Raw genomic sequence first — 18990 nt, 5'->3', positions numbered from 1 at the left:
TGCCTGCTTCTAATTGTTTTCACCTGCTAGCTTCAGCAGTTATCCCTGCTAGCTTCCTATTAATTCTGTTGCTTCCTTTTTCCTCTCTGTTTCCTCAGGGGGGAGCAACGTGCATACTATCTGAAACACGCTCACAGTGGCTTACACGCACGCACACATGCTTACATGGTTCAGAATCTACTTATTTGGGTTAAAACGCGCGTACACCCGCGCAAACACTGTTACACGTCTGCCAACAGCCTCCAACATACTCAGCCTGCCCTACACGCGCGCACACCCGTGCAAACAGTGTTAAACATCTCCCAACACGCTCCCACATGCTCAGTCTGCCTTACAGGTGCGCACAGTGCCCTACTCGCGCTTCATGGCGCGCACACGTGTGCATGCATGCCCAGCAAGAAACTTTGGTGTAAGTAACAGTGTACACCTTCCATTTCTTGACTTTCCATGACTTATCTAGTGGCACACCTCTTTCCATGATCTGTGCCTGTCATCTGTCATGTTACACTGGCCTCCAATGAACTGCATTTCTTTCTACCATTCCCCCCTGTGATGTCACCTATCTCCTACTCTATTCCTCCCCCTTATGTATCTCTTACACTACTCATAGACTGTGCTCATTTGCTATGTGACTGTGAGATTCAGTATCCGAACCCTCATTTACATGAGATTGCCTACTAATGCTTAGTTACATGTCTTAGACTCAGCTTCCCCCCTTAGCAACCACTACACGGTGGCCATGTTGGTTTTGGTCTGCTAGTCCCTGCATTGTCATTCCATGTATTGCATGAAACCCACATTTGTGGGTTTATAACCTTCTTTTTTATGTTTTTATACAACGCAGCCCGTTTGCGTGGGGCTGCGCTGGGTTTAAACATCGGCGATCGCCGAAAAAAAATTATAATTTTATCATTTTGGCATCGGGTTGTATTGCCAATGGCAACATATTTGGCCATTGGCATGCTGCCTGAGTCATATGCAACCTTTTTTTGGAGCTGACATGGCTCCGTTGTGGAATTTGCAGAAATGTACTCAGTTGTCAACTGAGTACATTTCTGCAGCTAAAACGTCTCCTACACGGACTGGTTTCTGCTTCGTGGATCGCTAATATACCTCATTTGCATACCTTTCGGATGCAAGTGAGGTATTTAGCATGTCCACGCCCAGTCCGTGTAAGAGACGTTTTAGCTGGTCTCTTACATGGAGCTTAGGGCTGTTCCTGGATCGCGAGGCTTGCATGGAGTGTTGCACGTCTCTTACAGTCCGTGCAAGCCTTTGTGAATCCTGCCCTATGAGTTGCTTGAGGTGTAGTGCAGGTGTTAACCTTCTCCTCTTGACTGTCTAGCACAATCTTGGCCGGAGAGAACTTTGCTTCAAGTTTGGCTATGTAAGTGCATCTCTCGCAGGTTGTAGTGTTGGGTGGTAGGAGGACAGGGTTGTCTGCGTACAAGAGGCAGTTGCTGCATTGCCCCAGTATGCCCAGATTCACCAGGTGGACAGAAGAAATTATCGGAAGCTGACCCTTGGACATGCCTGTTTAGGTGCTTTTTTGTAACGTATAAGAGCTGTTTGTCCTTACCTTTGCAAGGTACTTTGCAATTATAGGCTGTTTAGTGCCTACGATTAATTTCTCCTTATTGACAAGGAGAATTGAGTGCTTGTATCAGTTTTAGTCTTCCTAGTGCTTTCCAGCAGGTTCTAGAGCAAGTGCTAGTCACAGGGGTTCAGATTTTAGTGCTACTACTGAGAAACCAGCTAGTTCTAAGGGAAAATTTGAAGAGCAGACTTTCTGGCACCTGGAATAGTTTAACTGTAGCCTCACAGTGCTGCACGATGCAAAACATGTGCAAACACACACATTTTTAAGCCATAAAGTTGAAAGCGATAGAAATCAGCCCAAAAAGGCTAATAAAATTACAATTTCAGAGCTGGAAACCACTCCTCTAGTGTTAGATAGGCAGTACAATGCTCACCACTCCCACTGGTAAGCAGTAGGACTTCCCTCTACCACAGCAAGGTCTGGATAGCTCTGAACACAGAAAATAAAGTCCTGAGACAAGCAAAGCCTGGGATCTGGACTGGCTAGGAAATGTGGGTAACGAGCAAACAGGCTAAACAATGCAATAATACAGTAAATAAACACAGAAAAGGCTAACACACCTGAGTGTGTAGTCCTAAACAGTAAATGCAATTAAAACTCTACAAAATTAGCAATTTAAAACTTTTTAAATGAAGCAAAGCAAGTGCACAACTGAAAAACGATTTAAGAGGCAGTAATACAGCCGAATAAGTAGCTAGTCTACATATACAAAGAAGTCTATATATACAAAAAAACAGCTAAAACACACAAACAATTCAGATGCAGTGCAACCTAGAGCACTTGAGTTGTAGCAATTGTTTGTCTTTTCCCAGTTAGGGGTCACCACAGCAGATCTCCGGTCCGCTAATGATTGACAGTCGATTTTTTTTATGGTGTCGAGTTGCCAGCCTGACGCCCAACCTTCAGCAAAGGCAAGTCCATTCACGCATGTCTTTCGGAGGCCACTCGACCACGGGGAGGACATGCAGACTCCACACCGAAGGCACTCCAGCCGAGATTCGAACAGGAGAACCTCTTGCTGTGAGGCAGCAACGCTACCACTGTACCACCGTGGCTTCACTTGACTTGAGTTGAATTAAGGCAAATACAGTTATAATGAATGCTCTAAAATATACTCTATATTTCCAAAATGTTTGAGAAGCACAGTCAGAACACAAGGAGATTCAGGCAATTTTTTTTTTGAAAGGGAGAAAGGAGGAACAGAAGGCCTTCTCAGATGTTCTCTCTGTATTAGGTCGAATGAGCTAATAACATTAGACTGGGAGGAGTGTTCCAAATCAAATTTACAGTAGGGGCAGGCAACTGCAAAACCACCAAGCATAACAACAAGACACCAGCAGGGAGGGAGGGTGGAGACCAATAATAAAGCTATTAGCCTACACTCTTTAGACAGTAAACACTACAGAAAGCCACAAAATGAAAGTTTTTAAACAGATAAAGGAACAAAGAGACTCTACAGAATGCTTTTAACTGCAAACAAATCAGTTACCCGTGCAGATCAGTTAATAGCAATAAAATGCAGTAAAACTATGCAGCAGGCAATAAAAAGTGCTATATATAAATTGCTAGAAACAATCATCAGTATAAATGAGCCAAAAAACAGGATACTTATATATCTCAGATCAGAGCTATAGTCAATGCCCCTCCTCCACTCTGCTCAGTGTGTATAGACAGAAGTCCTCTCAAAGTTAGGGCTTAAATGCAAGAAGATGCAACCTTAGACACCTTTTTTGTGTATGGGGATGTCAGTGGCTGTTCTTCATGCAGCTGGGATGAACCCAGTGCTATCATGAGTTTGGGTAAGCCCCTCTTGGAGGATGTGCACATCACTAGTGGAATTTAACACAGAACCCAGCTTGCAGTCATCTGCACACTTGGTCAGCCACAGACCACTGGTTGTGGCTTACACCTCAGACAAGAATATGCCAAACAGTAGAGGCCCCAAGACTGATCCTTGGGGTACACTGCTTGGTACGGGTCTACTACTAGAGGTGGCTTCCCCTACTTTTACTGAGTGGGTTCAATCAGTGAACCAGTTATCTACCCATCTGGTAACATATGGGCTGATACCCAGCTGGGAGAGTGTATGTATTATGCCTGAGTGTGGAATAGTATCAAAGACATTGCCTAGAACAAGATAGGCACTGTGCACCATTTTCCCCTTGTCCATGGCTATGGTGACTGTTTTGAAGAAGTCAACCATGTTTAATAGCCATGATCTCCCTTTGACAAAACCAAACTGTGTGAGGTGCAGTGTTTGGAGGTTTCCATTGTACTTGTGTATAAGGTCAATGATAACACATTCCAAGGCCTTGCAGATCAGGGTAGTTAGGCCGATGGACCTATAACTGCCTGGGTCAGTGGATGCTCCTACTTTGTGTATAGGGATGACAGTGGCTGTTCTTCATGCAGCTGGGATGAACCCAGTGCTTAGGCTGTGGTTGAATAGGGTGTCTAATGGAGCTGAGAGCTCATGCCTGAGTTCATGTAGGATACAGGCAGGGATGTTAGCGGGTCCCATGGAGACTTTATTTTTTGTCTTTGAGAGGGCATTAAAGACCTGCTCCATGGTGATGAGGGGATGGGGGCTGGTGCTGGGGATGTCCTGGTGTACTGCTGGGGAGGGGGACAGGTGGGTGACATTTTCGGTGAACCTGTCTGCCAGCAGGTTGGCTATATCAATGACATTTGTGTATGTGATGTTAATGACCACCAGTTTAGAGCATATTTGGGTGTTGCCTTTGATATTACAGACATATGTGAAGCAGGCCTTATGATTGTCTCTAGCAGATGTGGCCAAGCTGGACTCAAAGTTTGCTTTGGAGGATTTCACTAGTGCTCTTACATGCTTGTTTAGACTAAGAAGATATTGCTTCCAATTGGGTACCTGGTTCTTCTTGGTCCTGGACAGTAATTTTTTTTGTTATAGAGTTTATTTATTGCAGATGTCCTTCAGACAGGTTTATTCTTCCTTGTGAATGATGATTTAGTCCTGTCAGGTATTTCTGATTCCATGCATCTATATAAATGTTCATATAGTAATTTGGTATAATTTTGGATACTGGTGCTAGTTCCCAGAGAGAGGAAGGGGGTTGTGAAGCTGTTTATACCATCCATCAGGAGGCTTTAATCAGTTTTGGGAAAGTTTTTTGTTTGACCCTGGCTAGATGAAGGTCGTGGGAAATGGTGACTTCAAACATGACCGCTTTATAGTGTGATCCTACAGGGGAGGATGATACTGTAGGGATGCTGCAGTGATTACTCATGTTGATTAATATGTGGTCCAAGATATTATCACCTCTTTTGGGGGTATCGGCTAGCTGTTCCAAAGCATTTGCATTGACAAAATCAAGGAATCTCTGGGCATTTGTGTTCTAGCTTGAGTAGTACTTCCAGTCTATGTTTTGTAGTTAAAGTCACCCAGGATCAGGGTAAATGGTTGAATCTGGATAGATTCAAAGAGGTCTATATAGGCAGTTTGGGCTTCTTGGGACAGATTTGGGGTCTGGTAGCTAGGTATGATCTGTATAGTGGTCTTGTCAAAGGTTAACTGCACCTGGAGTGTCTCCTGTCTGTCATACAGTTTGACCAGCCTGGAGGTGTGTATGTCTTTAATATATGTTGAAACTACACCTCCTTTGGCTTTATTACCCAAAGTTTGGGGTCTGAATGTATGATAGGATGAGTAATCAGGTATGGTTGGGGTGCTCCCACAGCTTTTAACCATGGTTTCTGTGACTGCACAGATGTCAGCATTTTCCATGGTAAAGACTGTTTGCAATGAGTGCAGTTTCACATTTAGACTCCTAGCATTTAGCAGCATGACCTTTAATTTGGGTTTTGTTGCAATTGTTATGCTGGTAGTTTTAATCCAAACACTTTCCTGCCAGTATTCCTACCTGTGCAGTTTAAATTAGGCCATATTCCCACCCTTTACCATCATCGGACCATTTTAAAAAATGTTGAGCAAAACTGAGCAGTGCGCAAACCCGCTAACCCGAGTTGAGCAGTGCTTAAGGTGGCAAATCCTGAGCAGTGCTTAGCAGTGTGCAACTCCACTTAGCTGAGCTGAATACTGCTTAGAATGGGACTTCTTAGCAATGCTCAAGTCAGCTAAGCAGAGCTGAGCACTGCTAAGTATTGCTCAGACAGGTCCTGTTAAAACATTGCTTAGCTTGGCTTAGCAGTGCTCAGCAAACCCGAGCTAAGTGCAAGCAAATATTTCCATTTAAAAAAGAAGTCAGAATTGAATATTAATCAGGCATTACTAATATATTATTATTAAGTGTATATATTTTACTTAAGTAATAACCAACAATGTTGGTGTGGTATATTAAGATTTACCTATGGTTGTTGTGGTTTAATCATGAGGGGGAAGCCTGAGTGATTAAATAAAGGCAACTGTGGGTAAATCATAAAATACCACAACGATGGGGTTGGTTATTGCTATTATACAATGACATTATTTAGGATTAAATATTTACTTTTCTTAAATAAATGTCTTTATATACTAGCTCCATTCTGTCCTTCCACATTTTCCAGTATCTGGGGGCTTTTTCTGAGGTACTGGGCATGTATATGGGACTTGCGTTCCCACGCATACCCAGTACATCAGTACTTTGCAAATAATGACAAACATTTGGGTTTAAGACTCCACATCCTTCAGAAAATTTATGCTAATGCAAAACCTATTATTCTATCACCTTTCTAAGTTTGTAAGGGCAACATTTAAAATCAGTCCCTATGTGTCCCCCTATCATTTTGGGCTTTGTCCAGATGTTTGGCACTATGCGGTTGACTGGCATTTAAAGTGCCGTATGGCACTTTGACAATGCAGGGGGTGTGTTACAGTTCCTGTCATACACCTCTTGCATTGTTTCCCATTCACACTCAAGCTTTCAGTGTCCACAGACACTGAAAAGCATTTAAAAAGTGCTGTATGGCACTTTGAGAGTGCAGGGGGCATGTTGGATGTGCGAGCACTACTGCAACATGCTCTCTGCACTCAATAGTGTTCGTGTCCACATAGTATTCTCAGTAGCGTGCCTTCATTAATATGGAAGGTGCACTGCTGAGAATACTATGCGGATGCGAACACCATTCATTCCTTGTAGGAATAACACTATTCCTACATGGAGTTTATTAAATCCTGGGGCAAGTCTTTGGATTAAAATATAGGTAAGCACATATAGTAGTTAGTAACCTTCCTGCAGTTATAGGTAAATATAAGGAGAAGTAGTTATAGCAGAGTAGAAGATAGTCGAGGGATGGGATAGTGTCAGCTTTTGGGAAGTGCAGTTCTGGTACATGTGCATTGCCATACAGAGGAAAGGTGTTGTTTAGGGATTTTTTAAAGAGAGTTGCATTTCTAGTAGTTCTGAATGATGGATGGAGAGTGTTCCATAGTTAGCAATAGTAAAGGAGTAGAGCATCTGACCTTGTTCAAACACTTGTCACATATAGAACAATCACAACACTGGAAATCTGACCATGATACCAGGGAACTTCCTCTATTCTTTATAAGTTCCATGGGATCTTTTACATTCACCTGAGATACCACTGACCATTCCTATTTTCAGGTCTGATTTACATCTGCACAGGATGTACCAAGTTTTGGAGGTATATCCCTAGTTTTTTAGGCTTGATTTATCCCTTCACACTTTTTTTGAATCTCCCAACCTCATCACTTAGAATTTTTGAAGCGGTTTAGTACACGGAAAACCATACTACATGACCAACATACAAGTGACACCAATAATTTAAAAAAAGAAGACATACATCTTACATCTCCCTTTTTTCAGATGCAAAAATAAATGACTTTATGTTGCAGAATTTCGCAATAGAGTTCATTAAGGTTTACAGATTTTACACAGTCTCTTTGCTAATGTGTTTAGATGTTTTTCATTATTTTTGTCTCTCTGTTTTTAAACATATGTTTCTAAGTACTATTATTGCTATTTGAAGCAGAAAATGTATATGCAATTTGGTATTTATATCTGATACTAATTAAATGACCAGATTTTTTGCTGGTTGCACCTACTTTTCAATGTCTGCAAGATGAGAGGTATGCTATCAATTCAAGCAGATGGGACCATGGTTTAATGTCTCATCTGAAAGAAGGCACCCTCAGCAAATCAGTCCAATCACCTAGAGTGGGAATAGAACCAATAGCTTTGTGAGCTTTCACCAGTTAAGGTGAGTGTGCAGCCATTTGAGCCACATATACTGAGCAAATAGCAAGACCATGTCCTCAAAAAAAAAAAGTTTAATTTGTTAAGGTCTTTTGCCCACAAATTATTTTTGGAATTTACCAAAATTTGTACACAAAAGTGTTTAATAAATTAACCACTTTTCCTGAAGTTCATGTATACACAAACACACACATACACACAGACATATATATATATATATATATGTATATATATATATATATATATATATATATATATATATATATATATATATATATATATATGGGTCTAGGACATTTCACTGAATGCACATTTATTTTACTGAAACTCAAATTAGTGTGCACATTTCACTGAAAGCTCAATTCACTGAAAACTCAATTGACTGAAACACATTTCACTGAAAGTTATATATGACCTTTTCCCCACTGTAGTGCAACCCTGAAGTTAGTATATATAGTAAGGGGGGTGTGGGGGGCATAGCCCCCCCACATATTTTAAATATTTTGAACTATATACCTGGATACTTGCAAGTCCAATGTATTACTCTTTTCCAAACATAATATATAATTAAAATATGTGGGGGGCCACACCCCCACACCCCACTATGTGGGGGGCAGTGCCCCCCCCACACCCCCTTACTATATATACTAACTCCAGGGTCGCACTACAGTGGGGAAAAGGCCATACATAACTTTCAGTGAAATGTGTTTCAGTGAATTGAGTTTTCAGTGAATTGTGTTTTCAGTGAGTTGTGTTCAGTCATTTGAGTTTCAGTGAAATGTGCTTTCAGTGAATAGTCCAAGACCCATATATATATATATATATATATATATATATACACACACACACACACACACACACACACACACACACATATGTATGTAAATACTATTTGTACAGGTATAATTATGATATCAGAATACAAATTAGTAAAGCAGACTGTTAGCAGAACTGCTTAATTAAGATTTGTGTCAAAGATCACTTTGTATTCTTACTAAAAATAAGAAAACAGAATTCAAGATAGTATTGCATTTTTAAGTCATGGTTTACTAAGTAAAATCAGCAGATGAATGATTTCACCCTTGTCAGAGTTTTATCAGATCTAAGTTACACATAGTAGTAACAAGTAATATATACTTCTTTATTTTCCATATAAAAGGCCATGTAAATTACAAAGAAAGTTTTAATCCAAGCACTTCAACAGATCACATTCAATGACAGTGCAGTGATTAGAATAGTGGTACATACATTGTTTGCATTTTGCATAAAAGATATATGGTCAGATTCATAGATTCATAGATTGTTACTAGTCTAATGACCCAGGAAGCCTTTCCAAGCCTTGCCACGTTTCCTAAAAGAATAATGATGTCCAGTATCCAAATAGGACATTGAGGTCCAGGCATTTATAAGCTACCTCTGTTTATAAGGGACATGGGTGCCAAAAAAGACTGCTGTGAGAGTAGAACCCACAAACACACAATAAATGGGTCTGTAGTTGATTAACACACCTAGAGTGCTAAGCCTTCAGCTATATCACAGAGAAAAGAAAGAAAAGAAGCTAGAGCTTGTGAATGTATGAAATTGCAAGAGTATGTCTATGATAAAGATATTTAGGTGGAAATAAAGCACAAAACCTTGCAAAGCAAATTTAGAAAGTCTTTGTACAAGGGACCTCTTAGACTGCAGAAATATCAGTTAATCTATAGAAGTATTATCTGTAAGTGATATACAGACCAGTGAAGGAGATACACAGAGCAGATATGTAGATTAAAGCACTGCAAATGGAATTAATAATTACTAGTAGAATACAACAAAATAAAAATTATTTTAGAAATCTAAGCACTACCAATTGCAGAAGAAAAAAAAAACATCCAGAAGTGCACTGATGCTGGATTAGAGATGTCACAGCTGAAAAATGTTACAATGAAAGACTGACCTCAGCAAAAATCATTACTATGTCAACAAATTCAGTCCTGCATTTCTTTCAATGAATTAACAAGTTGTGCCTGTGACTTAATGCTGAAAGCTAACAAAACAGGAGTTTGAAATCATATAAGAAGATAAATGCTTCAAATGATGCATCAATACAATCTCAAAATATGAAAGTTCAAAGAAGAAAAATACATACAGTGTTTGTAGATGCCCTAGGTCACAGGCATCTACCAAAGTTATTTTAGCCAGTGGCCAGTGATAATTGGGAATATTGGGGCATGAATGGCTAAGCTTAAAAAGGCTTTATGGCCATTAACCTAGTAACCTCCTATGATCCTAAAGGGTAATTGATGAAGGGCACCCTAAACCTCATAATTGTTCCAGGCAATTGCATTTTTTCTCACCTTGGTTCTTGCATGCCCTACAATTTCTTCCACCAACTGTATTAATATCCATTATGACTTGATTCCAGGCTTTTCCTTCTCAGCTTGTTTGTCCCCCAACTTTTATCAAAGAAACTTTTGCCATATGCCCTAAGGGCTGCCATAAGGATGTGTTTTTTTTTTCTTATGGCTGAAGTTATCCATTCTCTGCCTTGATACCTTGCTCTGCACCATTACTGCACATAAAAAACATGCCACACTCATACACGAGTCAAACAACACAGCAAAGAAAGCATGCCTACCATCCTCATATAACAAAATTAGATGACACAAACTCCATAAGTATATACACATGCAAAATTTCAATCCAGCCAATGTATGTATAAATACATTCACAACAGTAAAACAACCATTTTAACAGGCTCATCCTTACGCTAGTCCCTGCCATGGCCTTGTATTCATAACACTGTAATTTTTCATTCTTCAGTCACACTCAGAACTCTCCAAGTAAAGACACTTTATTCAGACAGCAACATATCCTTAACACTTCAGTACTTCACAATTAAAACACTACATTTCTACCATGAATACACAAGTACTACATGACATCAAAGAAAATGATTTTTTCAGTAATCACTAATCATTTCCACTGCTGCTGTCATGATTTTCCATTTACAAATGACAAATGTACATGTTTCTCATAAGCCATTGTAGTATGTCCACCACATGATTAAAATAAAATATTTCTTGAAGTGAACTCACTAACTTCACATCATTTTTAAGTGTTTCTTCCCTAAGAATCAACCCAATAGTCAGGGACTTGGGGACACATTTGGACAGTAATCCAGACTTTGACCATCACGTCTACAGTAGTGAATGAAATCATTCCATGTTCTGCAACTTATAAACAAAGGTACGGCATCAAGGAGGTCATTGTTCCACCGTATTCAGCATTCATCAGACCTATCATTGAGTACATAACCAGGCACACCCAACAATTGGAACGTCCATGTTGGTTCCTCACTAAAAGAATACAGGACATAAGTAAAATGTCCTATGCAGACTGCCTCAAAGTCTTAGCCCTGTATTCTATCTTCTACATGCTGCTGAGGGGAGATCTACATCTGGCATACAAGGTATTGTAGAATTCCACCCTGATGGACATCCTGTATATCTACAAAACAACAGCACCAGAATTACCCATTCTAAATACTTACCCCGGGGTTCAATAAAGTGAAATCACCATGTAGGAACAGTGTAACCGTTCCTGCATGAAATATGTCTGCTGAGTGATCCAGTAAACTACTGTTCTGATGTGCATGAGCCTGCCTTCACTATTCCTGCATGGACACCACTGCATAATGCTAATTACCACATTTGCTGGTGAAAACCACGCAAATGAGGTGAATTAGTAATTCAGCAAGCAGGCAGGCATCCTTGCAAGAATAGTGTTAGTTGCAGAAATGTATTCAGCTACTAGCCAAATACATTTCTGCAAAAATTAAAATGGAGACATGACTGCTCAAATAAAAACATGTATTACAATCTTTAGGGTTACCAATGGCCAAATATATGGCCATTGACATGGAAAAGTGTTTACTTTTTCTAAAAATATTATTTTTTTGGCTGATCTCAGCCATTTAAGCATAGGCAGCAGTGCGCAAATGGGATTGTGCTGAAAATAAAAAAAATGTGAAAATACAATTTTAAGGGAAACCTGAATTTTGTCATTTTAGTCTATGGCATGCAGAATCAAAACAATACCAGGGAACAATGACTGGTAAGGGGAAAGGCTCTGGGGTAGTGCAGTAACTAGGGATTAAGGCAGCGGGTTATGCAAATGAGGGGAAATTTACTGAATCACAAAAATATTCTAAGTGCCAAACTGCACCTAACTGTATAGGTGCTATAACATGATTGTGTAAGCAGGAGGAGCAGCAGACATGAAAAGGGGGAGTATCATGTATGGTGTAAGCACAGCTAAGCAAGGGGGTGTGTCTGAGGCTGTATTGACTTATTCCATGAAATGAAGAGCATGTTTGTGTCCAGGGAGAACCATTTCTTATTGTTTACCTTAGCTAAACAGGTTTGCGCGGCAAGCACTGGGTCTAAAACACAGGATGCCATGCTACCACATGCCGGTGAGCACATTTACTTCCTCAAAACCAGTGAGGAGAGGACCGGCAATATGCATCTCTTCCACCGTGTAGCAGAATACCTGGAGGTACTGGGTGTAATAGACTGCATGCACATTCACATCAAAGCACTACCCGGTGAATAGGGTAGGGTCCACATAAACCGCAAGGGTTTCCCCTCCATCAACTAACAGGTTGTGTGCAATGCCCAAGGCATTATCATGAATGTGTGTGCTGGCAGCCCTGGAAGCTATCTCGACTCCCACATCTGGCATTCATCACAGCTGTACCAGGTATTTGCCAGTGGGGGCATCCTGTATGGTCATCAGGTGGGGGATGCTGGCTATGCACTGGAGCTGTGGATGATGACACCCATAAGAAATGCACACATACCCACACAAGAACCCCATAATGAGGCACACGCACAAACTAGGATCATTATAGAGCATGTGTTTGGGATGCTCATGTCACAGTTCCGCTGTCTTGACATGTCTGGTGGAGCCTTGCATTACTCTCCAGCCACATTTGCACACATGTTCATAGAATGTGCCATGCTACACAATATGACCCTATGGAAAAAGCTGCAGCAGGAACAACATGGGGAAGGGCCACACAGCCCACCACTATTGCCACGATCCCAACAGGCACAGAGGAACTCAGTGGAGGAGGCCCCTGAGCCTGCTGCTGTAGACAGATGGAGGCATGCCCAGTATGCTCAGGCCTTGGCAAAGAGGCAATGCATAGCACAGACACTGACACTGTAAGGACCCCAGGGACTGACACCTCTTTCTGACTCGCACACACAGTAAGATGGATGACACACACATCACATTACCTGTAACTTACCATGTATAGGCAGTGTACTATGTGCATCCAACATAGGGGGCCCTAAAGCACCATCCTCACAACTGCTACAGGCACAAGTTAAGTCAGTCTTCTTAACAATAAATTAATGGATTAGTATGTTTTAGAAGCATATCTATGGTAATGCTGCATGCAAGCAAGGGAGTGGGGTGGCCTACTGGGATAGCAGCAGACAACTGACAGCTATGTGGGACATCAGGAAATGTCTGCCCAATACTGGCCTGCCCCCACACTGGGCAGTCACAGTGATGCAGCAGTTAGCATTGCCGCCTCACAGCAAGAGGTTCTCTGGTTTGATCCTCAGCTGTGGTGCCTTCTGTGTGGAGTCTGCATGTCCTCCCTGTGGTCATGTGGGTTTCCTCCGGGTGCTCCAGTTTCCTCTAGGTGGACTGGACACTCTGTATTGGCCCTAGGCATGAGTGTGTGCATGTGTGTGTGTGTCTTCTGTGGAAGGTTGGGTGCCTGGCTGGAAACACAACACCGTAAAGCTCCACTGCCAATCATGAGTGGACAGGTGATCCGCTGTGGTGACCACTAACCGGGAAAAGCTGAAAGAAGAAGAAGAAGACCGGCCTCCCCACACTATGCAGTAGTTCCCAAGGTGGCAATCCCACTGCAGTATATGTGTGGGGCCAACTAACTGGGGGGGTCATAGGTCACAGGCATGGATGTTAGTGTGGGGGTCCTATACCCACCCCTCAGACCCACACAGCAAGTTTGCTGTAGAAAACCAGAAAGAAATGTCTGACTAAGACCCACAAATGGTGGCAATGTTGAATTAATCCCCTACAGACTCACACAGTCATAGCACAGCAGGTCTTGCAACTGCAGTAAGGCTATGAAGGGGTAAGAAGTCTGAAACTCAAATGTATACTATTAAAATCGGGTTCATATCACAGCATCAAAAGCTCAAAAGCAAAACGCACAGAACATCGAACACAATATCTCAAACCAACAAAACTTCAAAACATTGTTAATGGCTATCCCCAATGGGGACATGAAACATTAAGGGTGTAGGCTGCACCCCCCCCACACCCCCTGCTTCTTAAATATACCAACTCTGAGATCATGCTACAGTGTAGGAAACTGAAGTCTTCCATTTCTGCACTGTGGTGTACTGATGTGCGATCTCCAAAGTGGTATATTTAAGTGGCAGGGGGAGTAGGGGATGCAGGAGGTCTTGCCCCTGCATGTAGCAATGTGTTTTTGATGTTCACTCCACGTGTTTTTGTTTTTTTCCCTCTTTCGATGTTATGTGCTTCGATGTATTGTGTTCGATGTTCTGCAATTTGTAATTCTGCGCTTTCGATGATATGATATACACCCATTAAAATCTGACCTGTGGTCAATACTCATATGCCTCTAGTCCCCAAGACAGGGCACAATAGTATGGTAAATAGAACCAAAATGTAATGCAAATATCAGCACAGTCTGCAAATGTTTACAGTTGACAGGTATGCCCCCATATACCCAGACAAATGCAGTAACATGTATGTTTACAGGGAAATAACAGCATAGCACACATTGGCAGCGCTGTCCCAATACACATGAAAACATGCTGCATGTCCACAATATTCAGAGGTCAATGAGCTATGTGTATGTGTGGTTAATACTGTCAGGATCTGGCCAGCACTTTCTCCTGGCAGTTGTCTTGTAGTGCCCTAGGTACAGTGCTGTTTTTGATAGGGCCATGTGCAGATAGCTGCAGTGCCAACTATTATGCATGCCAGCGTCACCTACCACTCTGCCACTGACATACCTGGAAGCCACAGTGCTATGTGGAATATACTACACATAATAATGGACTTCCTGAAGGCTGTGTAACCGAGGTGCTAAGGTTTTTGTGAATATATTGCTTTTTGGTATTGTTGCCAGTGGTTATTTTCAATAATTCTTTTTTTATGTTTGCTTTTACATATAATGGACATGCCTGTACAGTAGAATGCACTCTGTACCCACATCCATAACTTTCAACCTCTGACAGCAAGACATCTGGACAAGAGCAGAAATAAAAGTGGGACAAAGGCACAATGATAGGCATGTGTTGTAAATATCGCCCTTACATACTGAGGGTGAGGGGTTTGCAGTAGCAGACATTGTCTGAAGGTTATTTAATCTGAAACAGTAATGTCTGTCATTATTTAGTAACATCACTCTTCAATTATATGTAACTAACCTGACATAAAAACACAAGTTTATGTAGACAGCTATGAAACCTCTAGCCAAACACCTGGACAATCTGCCAAAAAATGTACAGGTGAGAGGTATGGCCTACACAGTGATATGACATCTCAGGTTAGAAAGATGCCACACAAGCAGGAAATCCCCAGCCAGTATATCACCAAGTTGTTGGGACTGTTTACACAGCACGTCATCACTCAACTGGCTGTAGTCACACCTCACAACTGGCCTTGTTGGGCAAGAATGTACATAACTGCCCTCATAATATTGGTCTATGCATCATATAACTAGTATTCATCTGGAAAAACACTGTGATTATCTAAGGATGTCTTCCGCAAGGTAATGACACAATACATTGCAGTGTCAGACTACAGATATGTCAGAAAATGTCTGCTAAACAAACCTAGTACCCTGAGGAAAGTCCTGTGTAATCCTGAAAGGTATGGCTGTAGCACATAAACCCCCAGACCTGAGTACACTTATCTCTTAAATGGAGTCCCACTCGAACTATAGAAGGTTACACTGGTCATGCTCCTACACTTAGAGAATCACAGGACATGTTGGAACCCACATCGGACTATATGACTGTATATATATGTCTGTGCATACAGACAGCTATGTACACCTTAACCCCCCACACACACGCGCACACACACACACACACACACACACACACACACACACACACACACACACACACACACACACACACACACACACACCAGACAGGATTACCCACAGCTAGCTGTAGGTGGCCCATATGTGATATATCTGCATCTGTTGCATGTGATACACAGACATATATATGGGCAACAGATAGCAACATATGTCAAGCATACACACACATAGATGTGGGGAAGTGAGAGACAGTGATAGAGAGAGAGAGACACAGGGGGGCACAGACAGAGTCAGTCACACACATGGATATCCTGAATGCTGTGGACAGTGGCATACCAGTCAGTTGTAAACAGTTGCACATGCCAGCATAAAAGGTGAGCCCCATTGTGTAATAGTACTGAGGTTGAGTTTATAATATCAGATCACCTGCCTATGTGTATGTGTGTCTGTAGGTTTAAGTATTAGGAGACTGTTCCCACTCAGTACACTTTACATTGCCCTACTTCACAGATCTGATGCTGTCATTCACTTTAGAAGTATCACTGGACACCTATCGCCTCTATAAGCTCTGTAGCATGTGCAATAACTGCGTAACACTGTAGTACAAGTAAATAGATAGGTAAGGCTTGCAATCTCATTACTGGCAACTGTGTGTGTGACAGTTGTGTGTGAGGGAGTGTGTGTTTGTATGTGAAAGAGTTTTAGGCCATTCCCGCCCACAACACTTCCCACTGCCCCACTATATCATTCCTGCTAATGTCACTCCCCCTATCAGCACCTTTGGCCAGTTGTCAGCCCAGTAAGCTCTGTAGCGTGTGCAATAACTGCATAATACTATAGCAGAAATCACTAAATAGGAAGGGTTTCTACTCTCAGATCTGGCAAATGTGTGTGTGGGTGTATAAGTGTGTATGTTTATAAGAAGTATTTTGATAAGTGTCCCACCCACTGCCCTACTTTATCAGTCCTGTTGATATCATTCCCCTTATCAGCACCTTTGACCAGTTGTCAGCCCAGTAAGCTCTGTAGTGTGTGTGATAACTGCATAACACAATAGTACAAATCACTAAATAGGCAGTGGGTTATACCATTTTGAGTTGTGTACCACCCTGTACACTTCCCATCACCCTACTTTATAAGGCCTGCTGATGTTATTCATCTTAGTAGTACCTTGTGACAAGGTAAAACAATATAAGCTCCGTGGCCCATCTGATAGCTACATAACATTATAGTAGAAATAACTAGATAGGTAGGGGTTCAAATCTCAATACTGGCAACTGTGTGTATGTTTGGGTGAAAATCATAATCTGTGTGGGTTATAGCTTTTTGATGTGTGTATCATCCACACCTGTTTACCACCTCCTGATGGCATTACTTGATATAGCATGCTAATGGCATCTGCCTCACATTTAGCATGTTAAACTGTTGTACAGGCCATACCGGTCATCTGTACAGATGTCTATGGAATATCCAGATGTTTGCAACCTATATGTTGTCTGTGTCCCCTAACAATGGCCATGTATGTGATATTGTTGCCAAATAGGTTACAGTTAGTGTAGTGACACACATGCCAGCATCAGATATCATGACTGAAACATCATGCTGATACAACATCTGTTACCCTATCACTTGTCCAGGCTTGTAGGAGCAATAGATGACTACAGTTGCTATTTCTGGTGGGTTATCTCACCATTCATTTAGATATTCACAACATTACATATTTTAAGAGGTAGTGGGTTATGTCCCATGCATATAACCTATGTGGGGCATGTCATGTGCATGTAGCACTATAGTACATTAAAGTGTATATGTAGGTTTACTAATCTGCCTATTGCCAACTGTGTCTGTGTTACTGCATGTGCATCCCCTGTGTCAGTCTTTACTTTGTGTATATGAAGGATATACCATTTTGTCTCCCTGTTCCATCGTGTAAACTCAGGAATACGTACCACAGGCCTGGCATACACAGTACCATGCACGCCCTCACCAACTGCATCAGGGTTGAGTGTATGGAAAGAAATGGCAGGGGCAAAAGGTGCTGACAGGTGAATCTTTTTTTTTTCAGATATTTGTTTTTTATTTTTTATTGTTACATTAAACAAATTGTAAAATGCAATACACAGTAACATATGATAATACATTGAAAGTAAACCATTTACAAAGTTAGATGAAACAAATGTTTTTTTCTAGTAATAGACAAGTATCTTTAAAGTTTGTTTTCTCAATATGAAGAGCAACATAGATGGACAACAGAGCGAGACAAAGAGACATATGAGAAATAGGACACTATTAACATTGTTGATGTACAATGTAGCTTTTTGCACATAGAATGTATGTATACTATACAGTATTATAGAATACAGGAAAAAACAAAAGAGAAAAAAAATAAAACACACACACACAAAAAACAACTTCTATATACAACTATTTACAATAGTGCTACAATATAATGACAATATTATAATTACATTTAACAAGATGTGATAATTCTCATCTTTGTATGTATCTTATATAAATGTAACCATTAGAGAACACAGTGAAGTAAAACTCTGATGAGGAGGAGGCTGGTGGCAATACCACTAAAGGACAATGACTATAGAAAGACATTGTTTGCTATGTTAAGATGCAGTCAAGGGTAATACTCCAGAACTTGAGGTATTTTAGGTGCTTATTCACATTGTTAGTGGTTAGTTTATGAGATAAGATATACTTAGATGCCATGTTATTAAAGTTGCCCCAATATAGTTTAGATTGATCTAACTAGTTCTGTGTAATATAGAGCTTGATTAACATGAAGAAAGTAATCTGTGCCCTGAGATCATTTGAGTTTATGTCCTCATGGCATATATGAATTATAGCACATTCCCAGGAGAGAGTGGATTTGCCATAGCCCATTTTTTAAGTTTGATCCCTTAATGAATTCCATAGTTTCTGAGCATATTTATAGTACCATAGAATGTGTAGGAGGTCAGCTTTGGCTGTGGGCAAAAAGGGCAGAAGGGTGAAGTGTTAGGAAAAAAAGAGTTTAAATGTTCTGGAGTATTGTAAGCATTATTATTAATCATTAACTGGGTATATAATAGTTT

The sequence above is a fragment of the Protopterus annectens genome, chromosome 3.part1 (assembly GCF_019279795.1).
Source record: "Protopterus annectens isolate FY-2018-M chromosome 3.part1, PAN1.0, whole genome shotgun sequence".
Lineage (NCBI taxonomy): Eukaryota > Metazoa > Chordata > Ceratodontiformes > Protopteridae > Protopterus > Protopterus annectens.
Note: the sequence above shows the minus strand (reverse complement) of the source record.